Source organism: Gekko japonicus, unplaced genomic scaffold (genome assembly GCF_001447785.1).
Source record: "Gekko japonicus isolate JY-2015 unplaced genomic scaffold, Gekko_japonicus_V1.1 scaffold492, whole genome shotgun sequence".
Lineage (NCBI taxonomy): Eukaryota > Metazoa > Chordata > Lepidosauria > Squamata > Gekkonidae > Gekko > Gekko japonicus.
Genome location: NW_015168060.1, coordinates 137,865 through 147,661, shown reverse-complemented (window position 1 = coordinate 147,661; position 9,797 = coordinate 137,865). Strand labels below are relative to the sequence as shown.

Sequence of the window (9,797 nt, the reverse complement as noted above, 5' to 3'; positions counted from 1 at the left end):
AGAGTGTGGGATCTGCAGCTGTTTCCTAACTAGAAGGGAAGTCCACTGATTTGTATGTGATTGGCAGTGCAAGCCTAAACAGTTACCCCTTTCTAAGTCCACTGAAAGTCATTGTGCTTGGAAGAGTGTGGCTTTGCTCAGCATTGCACTCTTAAGTCTAGGTAATGTCTGTTGAACTTTGCGGGACTTGGACCTCTTAGCTAGTGGAGCAGGTTTGCTGGAGATCCCCTCCTTCCTGAAAAGACTCCAGCATCAAGCTTACAACTTGATTGGGGGGGAGGGGTTGGGGGGGGTTGGTCATGTCCAATGTTCCCTTTAAGCTGTGGAGTCTTGTGAGCAAAAATTCTACTTTGTGAGCTACCGGCATTAAAGTTGTGAGCGAGCGATTTGGCTACTGCATACATTAGTCTGCTCTGGAGCCATCCTCCTCCCTGAGCTGAGACAAAAATGTGTGAGCCGGAGGCTAAAAAACTGTGAGCTAGCTCACTCTAACTCAGCTTAGAGGGAACACTGGTCATGTCAGGTTTCCTCCTTCCTCTTTCTCCCCTCCCCTTCTTATCCTGTTTGTCAGCAGACGCAAAGCTCAGTGTTTGCTCTTTTAAGAAGTTTTTTTCCCCCTCTTTCTTTTCTCTCAAGCTGCAAGGGGCAGTTCTGGGGGTCCTCTTGGCGGGTCCTCTTTGGTGGTATGAAAGCAAAGCCGTGTGTTTGCAGTCTACATCCCTCTTCTAACTGTGGAGTTTGTGTGGAGGGGGGGGGGCTGCTGAAGGTAGGCCTCTTTGTGGGAGGGCCTGTCACATGAGTTCTGTTCCCAGGGCCTGTCAAGGAGCTGTTAGAGAGATCAGCAGTCAAACAGATCTTTCACTTCAGAATTTCTTTTTTTTAAGTTTGTGTGTGGCAGCCTGGAAGACTTGCATGCATTCTGCAAGAGTTCTCCGCTTCCCATGGATTGGCGGTGTGGGGGTTGAACTGCAAGGGTATGCATCAGGTGCCTGGATTCTTTAGCGGTGGAAGCTGCAGGGCTGTGGGACGTTTTGGCTGGAGGATAAAGTGCACCCACCACCATACGTGCACCTCATGAGAGTATCTGTTTTCTGATGATAATGTGTTTCATGGTCCCAGAGTTCATCAGCACCCAGACCCACGTCACCATCCCAAAAATAAGCACTTGTGAAATGTTCACAATTGCACAATTTTCACAAAGTTACTGGGTAGGAAAGCGGGGGAGATTAGCATCTGGACTTACATAACAGGAGAATTAAACCACCCCTTTTCTTCTCTGTACCTCTTAATGTAAGCTGTTTTGTTTAAAATAATGGGGAAAATGCACTTGATTTCTTTGTAGTATCGAGCCAATGGGATGTAGCGGTTAGAGGGTCCAACTGGGATCTGGGAGGACTAGGTTCAGGTCCCCAGTCTGCTGTGGAAACTTGCTAGGTAACCTTGGCCTAGTCACACACTCTTTCAGCCTAACCTACCTCAGAAGTTTGGGAAACCACATGAGGACTTTGTATCACACATGCAGTGGAGTTTTGTGCCTCCCAGATGTGTCGCTGGACCATTGGGTCTTATGCCACAGCGTGCTCTTAGGTTCTTTTGATGGAAGCGTCAGCTTTGCCCGGCAAGCCTGTGTAAGAACATAAGAAGAGCCCTGCTGGAGCAGACGATTCCAGTATCCTGTCTCACTCAGTGACCAGCCAGTGAGAGCCAGTTTGGTGTAGTGGTTAAGTGTGCGGACTCTAATCTGGGAGAACCGGGTTTGATTCCCCACTCCTCCACTTGCACCTGCTGATGTGACCTTGGGTCAGTCACAAGCTCTGGCACAGCTGTCCTCGAAAAAGAGCCGTTTGTGTCAGAGTTCTCTCAGCCCCACCCACCTCACAGGGTGTCTGTTGTGGGGAGGGGAAGGGAAAGGAGTTTGTAAGCCGCTCTGAGACTCCCAGTGAAGGGCGGGGTATAAATCCAATCTCTTCTTCTTCTTCTTCTTCTGGAGGGCCAACGACAGGGCATAGAGGCCGAGGCCCTCCCCTGATGTTGCCTCCCAACACTGATATTCAGAGGTTTGCTGCCCCCAAATGTGGAGTTTCCTTAGTTACCATGGCTAGTAGCCACTGATGGGCCTCTGTCCTCCATGAATCTGTCTGCCTTATGCACAGAAGTGCAGCACATCTCTGACTTGCTCTAGGTGAGTGTGGCCTGGGCCAGTGAGTGAACTTCTGGAGGACAGGTTCTGCCCCCCCCCCCAAATCATGGTGGTTCTTGAGACTACTGCTTTACCTATGCGAGTATGACAGTCGGATATATTTTAGGACACCTCAGGAGTTGCGCCTAACCCTGTGCCTCCCCAAAGTGTAGGGCTCACTTGCTTTGTTTTTCTGGCCGCTGTTAATTCTCTGATGTGCTTTTGCCTTGTCTGTCTGGCTCGCTGACATATTACAGCTGTTTAATTGTCATCTGCCTGGTTGTGTGTGGCAGTGAGTTTCGAAGAACTGTCATTGTGGTTTGCCTGTCCGCAAAAATGAGTCGTAGCTTTCAAAGAGTTGATCAAGTCACAGAATTCTGTTTGCTGGTTCGCAGCTGTGCCAACGGGTGGCTGGGTATGAAAGAGAGATCTTCTCTGCTGAAAGCTGAAATAGCCCTGTTCATCGTTTGGTAAGCAGTGTTTAAGTGTTCCATGAACAGGTAGGGGCATAGCTCAGTGGCAGAGCATCTGCCTTCTACACTAAAAGGTTCCAAGATCTTCCCCAGGCATCTCCAGTTAAAAGGGCTTGGGAACAGGTAGGGGCATAGCTCAGTGGCAGAACATCTGCCTTGTACACTAAAAGGTTCCAGGATCTTCCCCCGGCATCTCCAGTTAAAAGGGCTTCATAACAGATAGTGTGAACTACCTCTGCCCGAGACCTTGGAGAGCAGCTACCAGAGAGAGAAGCCTATACTGACCTTGATAATTAAGGATAAAAACAGCTTGGGGTAGTGATGATGGGCAGGAGAACAGGGTAAGGGGAAAAGGTGAGTGCAGAGAGAAATGAAAGCTGGGCCCTTGTAAGGGAGAGATGATATCCTAACCAGCTGTACTCACTGCCTGCTATGGGGGATTGCTGCAACCAAAGCCCAAAATCAAGGCACTGCTTGTAGTCAGCACGTTTGGAGTTTGTGGAGTGCAAGGGGAAGCTTTAGCAACATCAGAGATAAAATCCTGGATGATAGGGATGTCACAACCGCTTCGTTGTTGCAACACAGTTAATTTCTACCGCCTTTAGAAGAGCTGGATCTTAAGAGATAACCAGGGACAGGCTCAGATTGAAGCTCTCCTGCAGAAGACACACTAGCCAACATCTGCCCCTGTCATTCCCAAACACTTTTTAAAATAATTATATGTTTTTTTATTTTTTGAAAAAGAAGAAATAGGGATGTACTGTTTTGTTGCACACGCAAGACTCTGTGAGCCAAAGTACCCAACCACACTTGGGGCTGCCCGCTGTATCTTTGCACTGCTCTAGTCTTGCCACCTTCTGATCAGCCTCCTCTGAGGGTGGGATTATATTGCTGTGACAGGAGAGATCATGTGCAAGTCACAGATCTCCCCTTGAGAGCCAGTTTGGTGTAGTGGTTAAGTGTGCGGACTCTAATCTGGGAGAACCGGGTTTGATTCCCCACTCCTCCACTTGCACCTGCTGATGTGACCTTGGGTCAGTCGCAAGCTCTGGCACAGCTGTCCTTGAAAAAGAGCAGTTTGTGTCAGAGTTCTCTCAGCCCCACCCACCTCACAGGGTGTCTGTTGTGGGGAGGGGAAGGGAAAGGAGTTTGTAAGCCGCTCTGAGACTCCCAAGTGAAGGGCGGGGTATAAATCCAATCTCTTCTTCTTCTTCTTCTTGCAGGAGAATGCTCATTGCATCTCTGCACAAGTTTCTGTTCTCAGCTCCCACTCTCCCAATCTGGGAGCATTGCAGGCCACAGACCTTTTACCATAGATACAGTTTGAGCAATGTGGAGATTGTGCTCAGTAGTTCTTATTTCTGAAACTACTTCTCTTTTTTGGGAAACATTTTCCTCTCCATTGAATCTTGCTTTCCCTTCCCTTCCAGCTTCCACACACCCCGGGAGTTTTCTAGCGCAGGTGCCTACGCTTACTTTGGCACTCGGACTGTAGCCAAGTTGCAGAGTCCTTCAAGCAAAAGAGAAGGGTGCAAGTGTCTGCAATTTAAATGGGGGGGGGTCATGACTGTAGCCTACATGTTTGTAAAGAATGCCCAACTCCTCTTTTCCCTCCTCCCCCTCCCATGATCTTCCTTATTAAAGAAAGTCTCCAGAATGATTTCCTTCCCATGAGATCTGATGAAATGAGCTCTGATTCACAAAAGCTCATGCTAAGAATATTGTTAGTCTTTAAGGTGCCACTGGACTTCGGGGGGGGGGGGTATCGCTCCGTGTGCCAACATTGTAATTAGCTGCCTAAAGTCACCTCCAGGAAAACCAGCCTTGACCTTCATAACTGAGTAGCACTCCAGACTGAGTAGCAGTCTGCAAAGCATTGACTCCTGGAGTATTCCCACGGAGGAAGTGTGGTCACTGCCTCTTTATGGTGAGTCAAACCAACCCAGAACAGCAGCACTCTTAAATCCTTTATAAACATTCACTCCCAGTTATGTTCTGCTCTTTGATAGTCCTTGGCTGCTTTAATCCAAAATGAGGATGTTCATGAGTAGAAATTGTTTTGGACACTGTAGTCCATTACTGTGAACTCTGTATTATTTGAATATTTAGCCTTGGGTCTATGATTAAAAATTATTTGGTGACTATAGTGCTTTGTACTCCTGGGATGTTTTATAAATTCAGTGTGTGGATGTGATATGTTATGCCTGGGCTTGTGCAATAAGTTTTAACATTCACCAAGGCAGGGATTACAGTGTTTCTTACAGCGTACTTCCACAGTACATCTGATTTTCAAATCAGAAACCTCTAGTACTTTTGTGCTTTGCTTTTTTTGTTCATTTGAAAAGACTGGATTTAGGGCAGTATTCAGACTCGCCGTGATCAGGATTAAATGAATTAATTGCTGCCAAATTTCCTATCTCTCCATGAATGTTTGTTCTGCGGATGGAGGGAGAACGAACGATACCGGCTCACGGCTTCTTTCTATCGCGTACAAAGCCATGGGAAATAGAAGTCCAGTGGTGCTTCAGAGTTTAATGAAATTTATCCCAGTGGGAGCTTTCATGAGCCAGGACTTGCTTTGTTAGATGCATGAGGAGATTTCGTGGATGGGATGAAGGACGGTCTGATTTGCAAAATCTGGCGCTGAAGTTAATGTTGCTAGTCTATGGCAGCAAAATAAAACAGAAGTCCAGCAACACTTTAGAAACTAACACAGCTACCCTTCTGGAGTTGTTATACAAAATTATATAAGAGATTAATAAAAAAGATGTTTTCACTGTTTTGCCTAGAGATCCTGAGACTGTGGAAGGGAAATAAACAGATCAATCTAAAAGTACAGCCAGATAGCGTAATACCATCCCATATTAACAGTATTTACTCGAAAGTGGTTTTCTTTTATTTCAGTGGATCTTAATTCTAAGGAAGGGCTTATTTCTCTCCCCCCCCCCATGATTTTTGCCATGGCAAGACTGCAAATAGATCTCTGGCTCCTTCTCTTGTTCCCATTGTTGGAGATAGACATGAATGACTGATGGGGAGAGATCCTCAATTCAGACAAACATGGGAATTCCCCAGCTTAGTCATTTCCTAGACCAGTGGTGGCGAACCTATGGCACGGGTGCCAGAGGTGGCACTCAAAGCCCTCTCTGTGGGCACGCATGCCATCGCCCCAGCCAGGCCCAGACCATCATTAAAGTGTCAAATTCTCCGCCAAATAATTTTAAGTAAATGAAAGCATTTGGGATTGCTTTCCTTACTTTGTTTGGATCATCTTAAGTTGTATGAGTTGTTTTTTTCTAAAGTAAAACCTCAGTATTCAGGTTAAATTGCCGTGTTGGCACTTTGCGATAAATAAGTGGGTTTTGGGTCGCAGTTTGGGCACTCAGTCTCTAAGAGGTTCACCATCACTGTCCTAGACAGTCGTCAGGAGAATAAAAACGAAACAGACAGTGTGTTTGAGATGATGTAAATCTTGCTTTTGTTAAGAACTTTTTTATTGAATATTTGCTTTCTGATAGTATGAACCTATTCTTTTTAAAGAAAACCATACCAAATAAGTGTGCCGATTAAAGGTAATGTTTCTAATTGGGCTGATGTAAGTAAGAACACATTATGTTTCAATATTAACAGCATGTTTTGTAGATTATATCAGTCCCATAATTACTTCAGCTTCCACAGTGGTTGAGTTTCTAGAACGCTAGGCCTGCAAAATCTTTTATAGGTAGTCTAACCACAACTGCTTCCAATGAAGCTGGAATTTTTTCCCCTTCTATCACAATACAAGAACTTGTGGGCACTCCATGAAATTGCTGAGCGGTCGGTTTAGAACGGATAAAAGGAAGTACTTCTTCACCCAAAGAGTGATTAACACATGGAATTCACTGCCACAGGAAGTGGTGGCGGCTACAAGCATGGATGGCTTCAAAAGGGAATTAGATAAACATATGGAGCAGAGGTCCATCGGTGGCTATTAGCCACAAGGTATAGATAGGGACTCTGGGGCAAGTGATGCTCTGTCTTCTTGGTGCTTGGGGGGGGGGGCAACAGTGGGAGGGCTTCTAATGTCCTGGCCCCACTGGTGGACCTCCTGATGGCACCTGGTATTTCTGGCCACTGTGTGACACAGAGTGTTGGACTGGATGGGCCTTTGGCCTGATCCAACATTGGCGTCTCTTATGTTCTTATCAAAGATGCTCAAGAAAGTGATCAAACAGGAGTACAAAGTCTGGGTGCCCTCAGATCTTGAGATCTTTGAAACCTGCAAGATATGCACAATGCTTTTTTTTTTAAAAAAAACGGTTGCTGTTCCACCCTATAAAAATATTAAGAAGTGTACTTACTGTATCATGTTCTAGACCTTTTCTTAAGTAAAAATATTAGTTCATTGTACCGTTGTGTTTTATAAGGGATGACTGAATGAGCTTTTCATTCATAAGAGGGCAGGAAGAAGAAACGTGGAAAGTTCTGTCAAAACTGTAGGGGGTGGGTTACGCCACAATTTTTGCAGTGGGTTGCCCAGACTGACCAGAAATTCAGTAACGCCAAGTCCCAATGAAGGAGGTCAGCCTTTAGCCTTGTTCCTGTCCCTTTCCTTGGCAACCAAGAGGAAAAGTGGCTTACTCTGTCTTGCACCTGTGCTTGCGTAGAAGTAGGGGGCAGACTGACCTTTTAACCCACCAGGAAGGTTCCCAGCAGGGCTGCTGCCTGAGAGGGCTTCTGGTGGTCTTTGTGGTGCTGACAGCCCTGCAGGGTTGGGTTGGCTCGGGCCCGGGCCCTTTGTTCATCCGTGCTGCTATCCTGAGCTGAGGTGAGCAAGAAGCCGGTCATTCTTTCACCCTAACGTGGGTTATTGTGAGGAGGAATGGGGAAATGGTGTGCACCCCCCCCCTGCCCTCCTGGAAGAAGAGCGGCTTCAAAATGTAAAGGGTCGTGGTCAGTGTTCCCTCTAAGCTGAGTTAGTGTGAGCCAGCTCACAGTTTTTCACCCTCCAGCTCACATATTTTTGTCTTCACTCAGGAAGGGGGGCTCCAGTCCAGGGCAAACTAATTTATGCAGTAGCCAAATCACCTGCCTGCTCACGACTTTAATGCTGGTAGCTCACAAAGTTGAATTTTTGCTCACAGGACTCCACAGCTTAGAGGGAACATTGGTCGTGGTGCCGACCAGGCTTGAAGCCTTGGTGTTCGGGCCGGATGGTCTCGGCCTGTATGCCCCTGACAGAGCTCCCACTGTGTCAGCCATGGCCATTGGGGCTCCTGTCAGACTGGCCCCCACCAAGCTCGGCACCACTGCCAGGCCCAGGGAATGCTTGGTGACCCAGTCTCCTGCCGGCTGGGCTGAGGAGAAGATATGAAGAAGAAGAGATTGGATTTATACCCCGCCCTTCACTTGGAGTCTCAGAGCGGCTTACAAACTCCTTTCCCTTCCCCTCCCCACAACAGACACCCTGTGAGGTGGGTGGGGCTGAGAGAACTCTTGACACAAACTGCTCTTTTTCAAGGACAGCTGTGCCAGAGCTGGTGACTGACCCAAGGTCACATCAGCAGGTGCAAGTGGAGGAGTGGGGAATCAATCCCGGTTCTCCCAGATTAGAGTCCACACACTTAACCACTACACCAAACTGGCTCTCTACCGGTCCCACCCTCCAGCCAGGTGGCCTGCAGGAAGAGAGTCTCTCTCCAAGGGGAACTTCCAGGTGTGTCTCAGTGCTTTGGGAGGGGACAGGACTGGGGAGGAGAAGAGGGAGGGGACGTGGCAGGCATTAGCTCTCTAATGAGGGGTGGACATCTCACAGGAGGTTTGGGTCTCTGTCTGGACCTGCACAGCTCTGACATCCACCCTTCAAAAGAGTGGCCTGTGAGGAAGAAGCTGAGTCGTCTCCTTTGACAGCACAGCCCATAAAGAGGAGGAAGAAGACGGGACAGCAGCTTCCTCCCCACTCTGCTCTCGTGACAACCAGGTCCCTATCGCAGCAAGATTATCAGGTACTAGTTGGGGGAACATTTGTCCTCCCCATCCCAGCTTGACTATCGTGGACCCCCAGGGGGTTCATACCAATCCACTAGTCCGCTTTAACTAAAGCATCTCACTTCTGCTTCCGATCCGCAAAGTTAGTGTCCTGGGTCCAAAATGCCAGCATTTAAGGGGAGGTGAAGCAAGGATATGACTGGCCCTTGAACTTACTGGGAAAGTTGGTGAGGCCAGTGCCTTGGAGAGTCAGGGTGGACGGACGGCTTGGCTCAGATCTGGGCTGTGAAGACACCCATGGACCAGCCTTCGCCCACTGTTGTCATTGCCAGGGCCCAAGTCTAAGCTTCCCCTGCCAGGCTGCCAGCAAACACGACTGCTCAGATTGAAGCTCTCCTGCAGAAGACATACTAGCCAACATCTGTCCCTGTCATCCCCAAACACTTTTTAAATAATTATATATTTTTTATTTTTTTAAAAAGCAGAAAAAGAAGAAATAGGGATGTACTGTTTTGTTGCACACTCAAGACTCTGTGAGCCAAAGTACCCAACCACACTTGGGGCTGCCCGCTGTATCTTTGCACTGCTCTAGTCTTGCCACCTTCTGATCAGCCTCCTCTGAGGGTGGGGTTATATTGCTGTGACAGGAGAGGAGAATGTTCATTGCATCTCTGCACAAGTTTCTGTTCTCAGCTCCCACTCTCCCAATCCGGGAGCATTGCAGGCCAGAGACCTTTTACCATAGATACAGTTTGAGCAATGTGGAGATTGTGCTCAGTAGTTCTTATTTCTGAAACTACTTCTCTTTTTTGGGAAACATTTTCCTCTCCATTGAATCTTGCTTTCCCTTCCCTTCCAGCTTCCACACACCCCGGGAGTTTTCTAGCGCAGGTGCCTACGCTTACTTTGGCACTCGGACTGTAGCCAAGTTGCAGAGTCCTTCAAGCAAAAGAGAAGGGTGCAAGTGTCTGCAATTTAAATGGGGGGGGGTCATGACTGTAGCCTACATGTTTGTAAAGAATGCCCAACTCCTCTTTTCCCTCCTCCCCCTCCCATGATCTTCCTTATTAAAGAAAGTCTCCAGAATGATTTCCTTCCCATGAGATCTGAAGAAATGAGCTCTGATTCACAAAAGCTCATGCTAAGAATATTGTTAGTCTTTAAGGTGCCACTGGACT

General features: G+C 47.5%; 1 protein-coding gene across 1 annotated transcript in view; it reads left to right on the top strand.

The window, feature by feature from the left end:
• Positions 1 to 9,797, top strand: part of ACO1 (aconitase 1) — a 68,763-nt gene that overhangs the window by 950 nt on the left and 58,016 nt on the right. The gene's annotated exons all lie outside the window — the stretch shown is intronic.